Source organism: Bombus vancouverensis, chromosome 16 (genome assembly GCF_051014615.1).
Source record: "Bombus vancouverensis nearcticus chromosome 16, iyBomVanc1_principal, whole genome shotgun sequence".
NCBI lineage: Eukaryota > Metazoa > Arthropoda > Insecta > Hymenoptera > Apidae > Bombus > Bombus vancouverensis.
The window spans coordinates 10,183,834-10,198,606 of record NC_134926.1 but is presented as its reverse complement, the minus strand read 5'-3'; positions in this window follow the sequence as shown (position 1 = coordinate 10,198,606).

Below are 14,773 nucleotides of genomic sequence, written 5' to 3'. Positions count from 1 at the left end.
ACTTGTGCAACCCGAAAATCCGACTATTCGTATCTAAGAAATTCCTCTTAGAAAAGTAAATAATACATAATTTGGATCACTTTTTGCCCCTTACGATATCTTCCGTGGCCCAGATTCGTTCTTCTTCGATTTGCTAAATGACAATTGAATTCGCTATTATCAACTTCGTTCCTGCGAGCAAGTAGGTCCATGTAACTATATGTAACTGAACCAACGAGATCGTATAACGAGATGCAACCAGACCAACCGGAGCGTGTAACTAAATACAACCAAGATCAACTGGAGTACGTAACAATGTATACAATAACCCATAAATAACTAGGTGCTCGGTTATTTTCCTTACAACGTTGCAAGTTTAACAGTGCATTATTTGAAAAAGCAAAATTCATGGCGAAAGCAAGGGTATGAAGAGAGTAAAAGTATGAAATTATTTGCGTTATTTTGTTCGAAATATCATTTGCTCGTTTGGTTTAAACGCGCTGTAGCGATATCGATATATGAAACTGGATTAATTCGAAGGTTTGCCTAAATCTTCGTGATGATCGAAGAGATCGATTATCGGTTTCGTGAATGGATTTCTAGATAGAAAAACACTGGATGCACGTGATCGATACGTGCTCACGTTCGCGTTGGTAGGCGGGATAAGGGCCGCTGGTGCAAAACGCGATCGTTTAGGTAACGCAGTCAGGGAGACAAATGCGATATCGCGTCTCACGGCTATAGCGGAATTTCAATGGAGCAGATGATATTCAGCGATTCGCAGACGTCGGTAACGAAATTGGACTGGCGTGTCAGTGGCATACCAATAAGCGATATACGCGAACGGAGAGTCCCGGCCACGCTTTATTTTCCCTGAATATGACGCGACCTATTCGCGAGCACGTATTTGTCAGCGAGACCCGCGGAATAGAGCTACTCGACTGTTTTCCCCGAGAAGCGGCATGACATTTTTATGCGGGTCATTTGTATGTATGCACAATGCCTACAGTTTCGCCCCGGCTTGTCTAGGGATCCCTAGGATACTTGCAAAGTATCGAGAGACGTTTCAGAGATCATGTCTGTGTGATTTCTAAGTGGTTGCTGTTCTTAGTCTCTCGCTTTCCACTTGTTTATGTTGGAACAAGTTCTTTTTCTTCTTTACAAGAACAGTAGCTTGCTTATGTACAGGGTTTTCTGCGATATTCTGTTCGATCAAGGTGATCGATATTACCGTCATATGATACTTGGTTATTTACAAATCTTAGGATTCGCTAATAAATATGTTTCAATTTTTCTTTCCTGAAGAAAGGATGATTTTCTCACTTATTAGAGAAGGAAAACATAAAATATTTACTTAATTGGAAATTAATTCTTTGGCGAAACTAATCATAATTAACTTTTTGATATTTGATCGAAATTAACGAAACGATCCTCGCGTCGGCTAACAGAAATCCCGAGGTTTCGATCCAAACGCGTATTCATTCGACCTAACCTCAAAACTTGACGGAGCTGCCATTTGTTATATCGAACGTTTCTCGTCAGAAGTTGACATATAACCGTTTTCGTTCACGCTTTTTGCTTTTCCACCCGCGTCAATCAGAGAAATACAAACATTTCGGCGAATGTAATCAGTATCGTTCGCGCTGTCCTCTTCATTAGCGTTGACCACGTTTGCAAGATCCGACGATGTTGACCTCTTTGCGCAATATATAATGGAAAACTCTGTATCGAGTCGAATTGTGCCATTCAAAGCGATACCGTACTTCGATACGAAGGACAGAAACTTTCAAACAAGTTTCAACATCGGGAACGTTTCGAAATTATATAATTAATATTATTCCTTGGTCCTAAGATAGATCTCGAGGAACGCGAGTCTCCGGGCTCTGACGTAGTCGTTATTAGTCGAAAGTTTCGACAGAAAATTATCTCACTTTTACTAATTATATTTTGAGCTTATTTATTTCTGGTAGAAAGATATCTACCAAAGAGAATTCCTCTCTATGTGAAATTTTGTTTTTTGTTAAGTTGTTTGTAACAAAAATAATTCTTGTCGATTGTCGTTAATTGATTTTTTAAGCGGGGAAATTATTTTGGAAGATTCTCGACACTGTTATTTTATAGCGTTCTTAAATGGAGCGCGTGTATACGCTAAAATGAAATTATTCAAAAAAAATATTACGTTATTACTTAATCAAGTTTGTAGTCAAGTTTGTGTCAGTTTGAATTGGAATATACACGTTGAAGGAAGTACAGATGTCGATAAAAGATGTCTCTGCAATGACCTTTATATTCTTAATGAATTACCTTCATATTGATAGACATAGGTTCATTCTCTCGTGGTCGGAATCGATGGGATTCGATTTTCACTCTGTCGAACGATATGTGTCGTATCGGAGGTTTTAAATATTTAAACGAAGAATCCTTCTCGCTCACGGAATATAGATGAAAGAATATTTTTACTTACACATGCAGTTTTAACTTATCCTTGCAAGCTGGAATTTAAATATCTCCAATTAAAATCCGGTGAGCTGCCTTTAAAAGCTGGAAATTTAAATTCTGCCGATAAAGCTTGAATACCGGCGCGCCCGGTTGAAATTTTCACCTCGCCATAGAAAGACTATTAGTTGTTATTTATTCTCCATCGCGCGGGAAATCTGTACCCTTTTCCACGTGGATTCCACCCATTTTCAAATATTCGCGCGACGTCGTTTCAAAATTAACGAGTATTTAAATTGGCATTACTTTAAACGGACAGAAGCTATTTTCTACCTTCCACATTATTTTAAATATTTATTTCAAAAATCTCCTGGGCATTAAGCTCTTTGTAAAACTCTCCGATTCAAAAATTGGAACCTATGTTGCTTCAAATATTTAAGCTCTTGATAAACAAAATATGCAAAGTGTTTATCAATACGCTAAAAACTCGTCAAAATATTGTAAGTCTTTTTGTTTTTAGCAAAGTACACTTTTATATATATATATATATTATAATAGTATCATATTACGAATAGTATTACAATCATGTAGGATCAGTTGTAGTATAATAAACGACGAATAACGTCCGTAGAAATCGAATTTCTGAATAAATATGAAGGATTTATTTGAATAAAAAATATCTCACGGTAGATTGAATTTGCACTGAAGAAATTTTTCAATAGGAGAGAAAAGATATCGATAGACCCTCCACGTTCTCGTCCGTAGAGACGTGAATTGCGAGGCATTCCTCACACACGGAGGAGCGTGCAGTGGAAAATCCTTTTTCTAGGGACTTTCACACGCTTACGTGTTTTGTGTTCTTCCCTATTATGACTGTTGCGTGCCGTGGCGGCGTATCGAGGGCTTCCCCGACGTGCTCGACGCGATACGATGATCTCTGAATCGACCAAGTCCTCTTCACCAGGCAAATCGATTTCACAGGCGTGCTATGCCCGTTTTATATTTAATGGGACATAACCTTTTGCACGGTAAAAATTCCCATGACGATCAAATCCTGTTGTACGTCGCGTTCCTAGAGTGTGCCGAATGTTTATGAAGATTTAACATTCCGATTACACGATTAGACGATGTATTACACACTCGAAGGTTCCAGATTCAGAGTGATCGGTAGGTATGGAAGTTGGATTTTTTTTTCATGGAAGAGACACGAATAAACGTGCTTGAGTTTTTACATATTTTAGATATTTCACAGAGATATTAAAGGCATTGTGTGAAACTCTCTTTGTATCGAATTTTTCGATATCAATTCCTTTTTTCAAGGAATAAGCCAGTAGTTTTTTTTCTATCCGGCATTAAATTTCTCGTCAAATACGTACTTATTTTTGGGGATATTTTAGATCATATCGGTTCAAAGTTGGATCCACTCGAAATGCAATACTACGTATCCGAACGAAAGAAGAGAAAAAAGAACGAGTATCATCGATGATATCGACGTATTTTTAGATATTTCGAACAATATTCGGGCACGCGTTCAAACGAAGTGAAAAGTGTTGAAGTGGGTATCGAGATGGACGAGGATGCAATATTTTACGAATATTGAAAAGTTTTGACGGAAAACACCACTCGATTTTTAATGTTTCACGAATTCATCGAAAGCTCGACAATGTCCTTCGCAATTTGTTTGTGCGCGGATCTCATCGATCCGTTTTATCGCTTACAACGACCGAACTTTTATTTTCGTCTCCCAAAGAATCCATAAATCCATAATCTAGAATTTTCAAATACACAATTTTCTCATTTAACATTAACGAATTACTCTACTTACGCTCGATTGTTCGTCACTGACTTTATGCGATTATAAAAAGATGTTTTAAATTCTAGCTTTGAAACGATACATTTACGAATCAGAAGTAATATAAAGCGTAACATTAAAATTCAAAGACTTTGATTTTAACTTGCAATGAGATCAGGAAATAATTCGGAAAAAATATCTGCAAGGAAATAACCACCCCGATTGAAAAAGTACGCAGACATTGAAAAAACAATTGAATTTTCAAACGTCTCTTTTCGATTAACTCGAATTACAAAAACCATCGATAAATCAAGTTAAAATCGAGCTTCTACGAGCTATTCGTCTAAAGTTTTTTAAAACGCTCTGTCCACTTTTCCATGAATTTAATTTACACGAATCATCATCTCTCGACCACCCTCGCCTATAAAACTACTCAAAAATCCATGGAGAAATCGTGTATCCCGGGAATGGTATAATGAGAGTTCGCAGCAAACACGTCCGGTCTAGCCAACGTCCGCTTAATAACCAGGAAAAGGAGCCGGATACGTTTCAAGTATTTGCCCAGCGTGCTAATAAGGAGGGGAAAAGAGGCGGAAAAGAGCGAGCAGCTAGAAAAAAGAAAAGAAAAGAGAAGAGAAGAACAACGAAAAAGAAGAAGAAAGGGCAACGATTAATATCGAGTTTATTAAGAGCAGGAAGCCGTTAACAAAGAGCACATTTCAGGGACGTGACTGCAGTGGCTACTGTACAATTTCCGGGTCTGTTACCGGCGCGTCTCCAGCTTTCTCACTGTTCATTTCTTTCGAGACACGCCGTATTGATATTTGATTTCTTTTATTGCGCGTCCTTTGAGCGACGCTCGCGACTTGATTACGCCGCAAAGAATAAAACGGCACCGGCGATATTACGTTTGGTAATTCCACGCGAAACGAGCGGACGTGAAAGTTGATCAGCAAAGCTTTGGGTCCCGCGAGACCGAATCGATGCGTTCAACGAGTATGCAAGAGAATATTATCCAGTTTTTGCTCAGTTTCCGCCTCTTCTACAGCGCTTTTAAGCGTTACCTTTTTGTAAAGGAAGAGGGAAATCCCTTTTAATTTGCTTCTCGTAAACGACGAAATTTATTAGAGTCGAGCATCCGAGATGGCGCTCTGATCATCAATATGGTTGGCAATCGTCGGTCAAGGGAACCCTGAGTCTTCGTTTCAGTTTTGCGAACTTTTGCGCAAGGAGTAATTTTCATGTCGTTTCTGTTCGGTTTGTACAGCGTTTAAATAAATAAATTCCAATTTCCACCGAACAAAATAAAACATATTATTGATTCACGATCGGAAATAAGATTTTAAGGTGATTGGCGTAGTTCAATTATAGAAACGTGAATTAGTCGCAAATTCTGCACATACCTGGGGTGACATAGATAATTGGATCGACCCTACTATTCCTGACAACATATTTTTTTCAGTTTTGGCTATTTCAGGCGATTGGCGAGATTATTCTGGATAATTTATGCAATTGGACGTGGTTAACTAGACATTGGAATAGTTAGACTGCAAAAGTGCGATCTTTTTTCGAATTTCTCATATTTTTATCGCCGATATTCTACGAGTCTATTTCTATTTTTATATACGGCCGCAAACTACACTGAACTGTCTGTATAAAATCTCACGTAATATCCCGCTTCTACCAACTTCTTAGTCGATGATTCTCCAATCCGTGTAGTTATTCGAAAAGGATATTCTAAACAAGAACGACACTCGATAGCTGCTTGTTTGGCAGAAACGCGACGTTCCCAGTAATCAACGCATTTTCTGTCCCAAGAACGTTAACGTCGACGTATATGCGTCATTCACAAACGAGGACTTTGTTTCGAGAATATCATTCCTTAATTAAGATCCTGCGGTTTAATTCATCAACTTGCCCATCGCAGCATCCCATCATATACATGTGTACGTGCAACGACCTTTCGCGATAACCCACTTGTGAAAATAGCGGGACAACAAATGACGGCAGGTCGATTAAAACGAGACTGTCTGACTCTTTTTGTTTTGGGTGATATTTTAATTAGACCGGGAATGCACTGCTGATATATTCGTGAGCCTTAAGATCGAAGTTCATGTCTGACATTCTTTAACTGTAAAATTGGAATCGCGTGTTCCCTGTAAAATTAGATTCTCGCGAACGATTGAATTCAGAATCAAGCGAGTCTTGAAAATATTCCATTTTGAAAATTCCATTCGTGGAAACTAATTTTGGGAATATTTAACATATTCAATGTTTCGATATATCTATTGTTGTATAAAATTTTTGTCAAATTTTTTAATTTTAAGCGTACGAGGGTATAAAGGGTAGGCAATGTAATTTTTCTGTAGTTTTCCAGGGGGGAGGGGGGGGAGAGAAATAGTAGTTATACCATATGACAAATCTAGCGTTTGTTAGAATTATCTTTGAGTTTAAAATATGGTATCGTATTTTAAGTCACGCTGTGTGTTTCTAAAGTTCAGCCTGGAAACTTGTCGCGTTAATTTACCCTCGAACTTCTGAAAATTACTTCAAAAATGGAAACATATTTCATTCTCGATAAACCACTGTGAAACTCGGTCTTCACGTTTATATCCACCCAAATCCAGCACAGTATCTTTCCATCGTCGTGTCTTTACTCTATGGGTCATCCTTTTGTCGGGATTGTTTAGATATTGCACCATTTTCGCTGAGAAATTTTCCAAAATGGAGCGATATATACGCGACGAAATTCCATTAACTTCCTGTTTCAATAATTACAAACGAAACTTCCATGGTCCTTTATTTCGTATAACAATTTCTCGAGTTTCTCACAAAACTGCAATTATAAAAGAACTTCCCAGTCGTAAGATCCTATCGAGAAAATTGGTCGAAAACACAAACCAGCATGGACATCTTCGAGCACCGATAAGCTGTAATCGAGACGGTGCCTGGTTTGTCGCGTCTGGCCGACGATTTCCAAGCTTCGAAGGCGCCTCGACGTTTCACTTTTCGTCGCACGTAGCGACGAGAAAAAATTCACCCTCGCATGTTCGAGCCGTATGGTCCTTCAGAGACCGTGGATAAGACGGTTAAGGGGTTCCACGGGGTCGAAAGTGGACCACCAGTCGAATAGATAAGGGTGCGAACTTCTCACGAGTGGGTTGATTTACGAAATTGTTCCTTTAAAGCGACATGCCGACAACTTTCCGAATTCCCGTATGTTGCACGCCTAAACCTTCTCGACCCCTTTTCAAACATGAATTCCGTCGAAAGTACGCTTTTATCTCGCAAGGTTACCGCTTCATGCAGAATTAACCTTTCTTCGCGCGTTTCCCCGCATATTTCTATTTCGGCCGCGAACACGGCCTTAAAAAGTTCCTGAAAATTCGATTAGGATCGTCTTTCCGTTTTATACGAATGTTCGAGACGTCGTTGCCAGAATTTTAGGCAGTTTCCTAAAATGTTGGCACGCCTGATAGCGTTCATGGACACGGACTTTTCGGGGAATTTAATAATTTAAGCGCGTAGATGGCGTGATGGCGGTGCTCGTCGGTTAGAGATATATGGTATCAAGGTTTCAGGGGATTTTAATTTGATACCTTGCCTTTTTGCTGGAATTGTAGACAGTTATGGAAATTGGAGAGCTCCGAGAGCTTCTAAAATTTGGTGAAAAATAACGTTTTATCGTAACGCTAGAACCACCGACGACTACGGTATACAACTTGTATCAGAGAAGTAGAAGGAATAGGACAAAGTTCGTAATGCGATAAGAATCGCGTATAAATTTTTATTAAACTATCAAAATTTTAAATTCGTTGAACTTTGACAAAATCTCGCGGAGTTCGATAGGTCGCAAAAAGTAACATCTTGGTAAAGGAAAAATGGAAGAATTAAATTTTAACGAAGAAGGTCCAGTTTCCATGTTTCATATTTTTACGTGCTCGGAAAATTACGAAAAGGTCGCTTCACCTTTTACTCGAAATTAAAGATCCCCGAACGCTTTCACAATCTCCGTAGGCACTCATAATTTAACTGCTCCCGTAAAACTTTAATATACCTCAAGAGTTTCTGATTTTCTTTTTTGTCGAAACGACCAGGGCACTGGCCGATTTATTCGCCCTTTAATGTTTTATGCAATCACGATAATAAATATTAGGCCATTCTTGCGTGAGCTGCTTCTTTCGAAAGATGATACGATACGGCGAGAGACTAGATAGAATTCAGATTCATCCAACTAGGAACTGTACTAGATCAAACTATTACTCGGTAAATGATTATTCCAGTTATAGCTGTTTCAGGATATACCATATGTATCTCGAATGTTATTTCGTTTAGTTTCTAACTTTACCAATACGGTGCGTATGATTATACGAAGATAAATAAAACACAAATTTTGAAAAAAAATAACGAAATTTCGTCTAACTCTGAAATTTCTCCAAATCTAACGATCGTACGTTTCGACGGTATCACGAGAGAAGGAATATCGTGTTATCAAGTTATCGACGAAATTTTTTCCGCGTAGAAGCCGACAAATGTCCGTTCCGTTTGCCAAAGGGTATATTTTCACTCGTAGACACGCCCCGTAATGATAGAAAATTTCAGCATACACGTCTCGGCCGATAAGCAGTCGCAATCACAAATGCGTTCGTACGATCCGACACGATGTTACGTACCAGAGAAAGAGTCCAAACCCACCGTGTTATCGAACAATCACGAAAGCTTATGTACAGTATCAGCGCGGGCCTAACGATAATATCGTCTTCTCATTTACATATTCCTGACGATCTACACACAGCTGACAGTTAAGGTGGAATAAAATAATATTTGAAACGTGTATCGCGTAGCAGCCACAAGTGGAATAACTTTTCATCGAACGATGGTTTTTGGTTTAGTAGGTTTTCCAGCTGAATGAATCCGAACTCTGTCTAGTCATTCAGTTTCATGATTTATTCTATTTAACAACGGTGCACGATCGAATTTAATATTTGATTAAACTAGCCGACAGAACAGACCGCCATTCCAGTATATGATATGTAAATAATCAAGCGTACCAAGCTCTTAGTATTTCATGAACAGCTGCTCGGTGACAGATCTGGGTCACGTTGAATTCCAGCCCCCTGTGTTAAATGCCATAAACGGGGTCTACCACCGTTCCCGTGAAACAAAACGCTATTGACCGAAGCAAGAAGTTCCCAGTGGTATCTTACTCTCGAAAGAACGTATCGTTGGTTAGGGAACGCGATCGCGATTTTGTCTTGTAATTGTCACGTTCAAATTCAATTTCTATTCTGAGCAGACAGTGCTCAGAATGCAACAGTGCAAATCACGATTAGTTTAGTTCTAAAGTAGACATTTCCTACACTCGTCGATCTTTATTCGATTACGTGTACACGTGCAACTGTATTTAATTGCAAGAGGAATAAACAAACGATAAACGATCACTATTTTCTGCAGGAATTTCCAAATTTTTAAGTACTAAATTAAATTCTCTTCCATCCCGTGTAACAAAAATTTCTCTGCAAAACATGGAAAACCTGGCTTACTATATTCGTCTTCTGTAATCCTACGCCGTGAATAATTATCCGTTTTCTAGCCTTAGAAGAAGAGAAGGACGCGCGGAACTCCGCTAGATAGGACATTTTGACTAAAGAGGGCAGCGTTAGTGACAACAGGCGCCGGCCCTTTAGGGTAGCAATCGGGTCTCGGATTCATGCATGAATAATAAACTCGTGTCCTTCGATCGAACTGTGTACATGCGGGTTGGTAAACGATCGTGTACTCGGTTTTTCCTCTTCGCTGGCATAGGTGTGATTAAAACTCGAGCACTTTGTTCGACGAAAGCCCCGCGGAGTCCGACAGGAAAGGCTAATGAAAGCAACTTTGCTGATTTTCAATCTCCAACTCCGAACTCTGTCTCTTTTCGTTTTCATGGAAACGTTTCGTTTTCGTTGCAAATTAAGCTGGATTGCGCTTCTTCGACCCGTTTCCACTGATTGTCGGGCATACTAGCTAGAAACTTGTGTCGTTTCTGTTGTTCGGTCCTCGAGTTTCATGCCATTGATGAATTTGCCGCCATTAAGGAAAACTCTGCGAAAGGAGAGTTCCGATGCCGACACTGTTCCGCCGGTCTTTTCGGCTAAATGAGATTTGAACGAGGATAGGGTGTGTTTTTCTTTGTTTTTCGAGCAGGAGTTCGCAACACCGGGCTTTTAATATCTTAGGACAGGTGTAATGAGCTTTTTCTGCCTGTTGTTTTTTAGGACAGACGAAATTGGGCTAAGTTGAGATTGTTTTGCTTGGAAGGATGGGGTCCTGGAGCGTGACCTTTTGTGTTTGCCGTGTAATAATCGTGAAAGTAATCGTAAGTATCGTGTTTAATCTTCGAGTCAATTTAAACAGCGGCTATAATTATTTTTGGAATTTTGGTAGATCAAGCAGGGAAGAAAGGATTAAAAATAAATTAGAACGATCGAGGCTCGTTATAGTTTTATATTAATACGCGTTAGACCGCAGTATTATCAAATGAAGTATTTCTGAAATGGTCTTTAAGACACACACTTATTGTTGAACAACGCCTTTTCGAAAGAATCATCGTTGATTAAACGAAGCAGGTTTGCGAATTAAAAACGCGGTGCAATGCCGCGTGTTCGCCGGGAAATCTCCGCGCGATCTCTCTTTTTTAAATATTTTACAAGCTGAAAACGGCCAACAGGTTAACCATATTTGCTTGGAAGTAACAGATGATATTCGTCCGTGGAAAAACTTGCTTCGAGCGGAAAATCGAAATTTTTAATCGCGTTCTACGCAACGATCGAAAATTCTCATACAAAAATCTATAGAGGTGTAAATACGCGATGAAAAATATACGAACCACCGTCGAAAAGCTCGATTGCCAAGGACGTTGTAAATCCGAGTCGAATCGAGGTATCATACGTATACAATGTATAAAATATTCTATACAGAGCCATCGTCGAAACGTTGAGTTACGGTGTAAACGGAACTAAACGGAGTTACAGTGTACAGTAAAACGGAAAGGATGCTATAATCTAACGAAACTGGATTATAACGAACGAAAGAAACGAACGTCTAACGTGATTCGATATGTAGCGGCACAAGAGTTAGAATTCGATTCAAATCATGTTGTTGTTTTGCTTCGGAGTATCAAGACCGTTAGGCCACAGGTATTGTAAGGAGTAATGAACTCCGAGCAAAACAATGCCGCCGCTACATGTAAACAAGACAAATTTGAATCTTTCGACTTTCTCCTGACTATTATAAATAAACGGACGCGATCGCAAACGATTCGTTATAAACTGTGACCAAACGACTTTATACTTTTTTAAATACATTAACGATTACACATACTGGCAGTCTCATTATTCGATCTCCTACAGATATAACGTTCGATATAGCGTTTCGAAAAGATGTTCGACACAATTTCAAACTTGCTTCTGCTTGCCACTGTATCATAGCGTATATAAAATATTCCGGTATATAGAATCCATCGTGAAAACACTTAACCAAAAACCTTTTAAATGAAACCTAACCCAAAAGCCAAAGCCCCGTATCTTTTACGATATTTGTACGAAACGGATCGAGCAACGGTTCACATCCATTCAGAGTCGTAGTATCAGACGGTGGGTGGATGTGTAAGCAACACTCAGTTTGCAGCTAGGCGCGAGGATAATGACAGTGGTACGGAGGCGTGCAGGGAAATCCAGAGAGTTAATTAGGAAGTACCACGGTATCAACCGGCGGTGGTCGACCTTCCCTCTTCTAGAAGAGAACTGATGCAAGATGCACGAGAAGAGCTAAGATCGTGACGAGGAGCGGAGAGGGCGATAGAAGCAAAGAGAGAGCCACGAGTCTTACGTACAAAGACCTTAATGTACACACTCGCAGACTTTAAAGACGAAAGTTAGTTACACGGACACCGGGGGTGAGTTCTAAGGCGAGGCAGAAAGAGGGGGTGAAGAAAGGAGAGGGGGCGGGAGTCTGGAAATTTAGATACTCCTCCGTTGCGTGATCCAAGAAATTTGCCCGATAGCCTCCCCCGCCCTAAGAGGATTGCCAACCCTTTCCGGCTGCTGTCTTTAGCCTAATGAATCGGGTTTAATTGATGAGGTGACGTACGTAATTATTGATACTCCGTGAATTTACGTTTGAGGATAGAGGACAGGAAGCAGACTGGGGATTTTTGTGCGTTCGTAGGAAATTTCTAAAGGAAATGTCTAAAGATACACGTTCCTTGCATAAATGCCTGTAAAGTCGATGCTATCGAATTTTAGGGAATTTTGAAATCAAAGAGAACGTAGTAGCTCGTTGGGTTCGTGGTTACGATAGAATTGAGAATCACTGGTAAAGATGTAAACGTGATAAATAATGAAGCTGGATGGGTACAGACTGGAGAATGCGCTCCTTCGAAATTATGACAAAAATAAAAAAAGAAAAAACGCGACTGTAACGTTAGGGAGATTTATAGCGGGGAACAGTCGAGTAGTAAAATATGTTTTCGCGGCAATAGTAAAGCAAATTTTTATGGCAAATAAATTTTCCTCGCGATATACCATAGAACCGAAGGTTCTCTCTTTTTTAAAAAATTGCTCACTCTGATAAGTACATACCGTTACGCAAATCGAACAAATTTAATCAATTCTATTAATTCACATTAACGAAGGTTCCATTTCAATTTATCTCTTCGTGTTATTATTTTAAATAAATTGCAGAGAAACATCTGCCGTTATCGAAGAACAAAAAAATCACCGAATAATTATATATCCGAAAACAATAACTTTTGCCGTGCTGTTTAACAGATCAAAGCCGACGCGTCCATTAAAATATAAAAATCCATATTCAAACAAATTGCTTGAAACTGCCCTTTCAAGATCAGAAAACCTTTCCTTACCGCTGCGAGAACCTTTTCCTCGTTGAAAACTTGAAACTTACAATCAGGTCGAATCATCCGACTCACCTTACACTTTTAAACCTAACCTAACCTCACCAACGTGTCCGTCCAAGATCCCCGTGACCCGAGAACACATTTCCTCTCAGTGTGAAATTATCGAGAGGAGCCCTTGGGCGGTCGATTCGCGAGATCTTGATTTTCTACGCGATCAAAAACGCCCGTGGCGATATCCAACATTTTCCAGCGCAGCTTCTCGTATCCGAACGGAAAAGCATAGAGTCACGTGGGACGAAGTGTGGTGGCTCGAGGATGCGTCTCGAGGATCCACGGTGTCCCACGGGCGTTTCACCTATCCAGGTGGTTTCGTATCAACTGATTTTAAAATCGCCATCGGACGAGCTAGTTTATATCATGACCTTCGCAACTTGTTCCATTCTGTCCTTGCACGCCTCTTGTAACGAGCTTTCGTCTTACTCTTATTACTTCGTCTTACTATGTCGGTTACAAGTAGGTTGTCATTATTCGAGGAATATTTCTGATGTCTGTTTCTTAGCGGTAGTTGTTGTTTTCGCACGTTCGCGGGGAGACACGATCTGGAAGAAGCGCGCCAACGGGAGTCGTAAATTCCCGTTACGATTTGCTAATCGACGCCGCGAATCGTTCGATCCCTTATTTCTTTTGGGATAATAAGGGTAGTTAAATCGAAGATAACGCTGCTACTAACAGGTTGTTATATATTTTCACAATCCAACAACTTCGGTGTAACACAAAATGAATGTAACACTGTATAGTAAGGTACAAATCACCGTTTATTCCAACAACTTGTAAAGAAGATAGTTACGCTGGTGCGTATGTATAAGATGAGTGAGTGACTTGATCTTCGGATGTAAACCCGGTCGAAGGATGTTCACTGTTCGAAGGATAGAAAATCAGTGATGTTCGGAGACGATGCTGTGGCGGAGGAAGGCTAAGGATGGGTGTGTCTAGCGCACGGGACCATCGGATTTGTTGGTGACGATTTTGGCTAAGAGAGTGAGGGAAATAGGCTTCGTTGTTAATTGGTTAAACGAAGGTTGGTAGACTAGGAAGGGTCTTAGCCGCCCTCGATAGAGAGTGGTTAGTAGGGGGAAAGTTGCATCGTACGTTAGAAAAACTAACTTTCCCTTGTCAAGCCGTAGTAGACAATGGTCTTTAGAAATGATTCGGAAAACAGATGTTTGTTCGGTTTGAAGGACCTCGACTAGGAAATTCCTGAGATTTATGGAGGGTACGCAGTAAGTACGCAGTAAGTACGCAGTAAGTACGCAGTAAGTACGCAGTAAGACATCTGGTTGCCATCTTGCCCGCGGTGTGTGGCCTGGTCTACGTAGAGTGTTACGCGACGTAACAGTCGTTTTAGTTTAATCTTTAAGTTATTATTAATTCTATACTTTAATTTCTTCGGTATAAATCCGGTGCTCCTTAGTCTTCGAAAATTCTGTTAAATATAAACCTGTAGCTTCTACGATTTCACTTCTTTTCTCTTAATAAACGGCAGGCTGAATAAACGGTGGTACGTTTTAAGAATATTTTATATGTAAGAATTATGCGTTAACTCGTGGCTGACTGTATTTCTGCCTAAATGCTTCGTAAAATTATATAGAATATACTATAGGACTAGT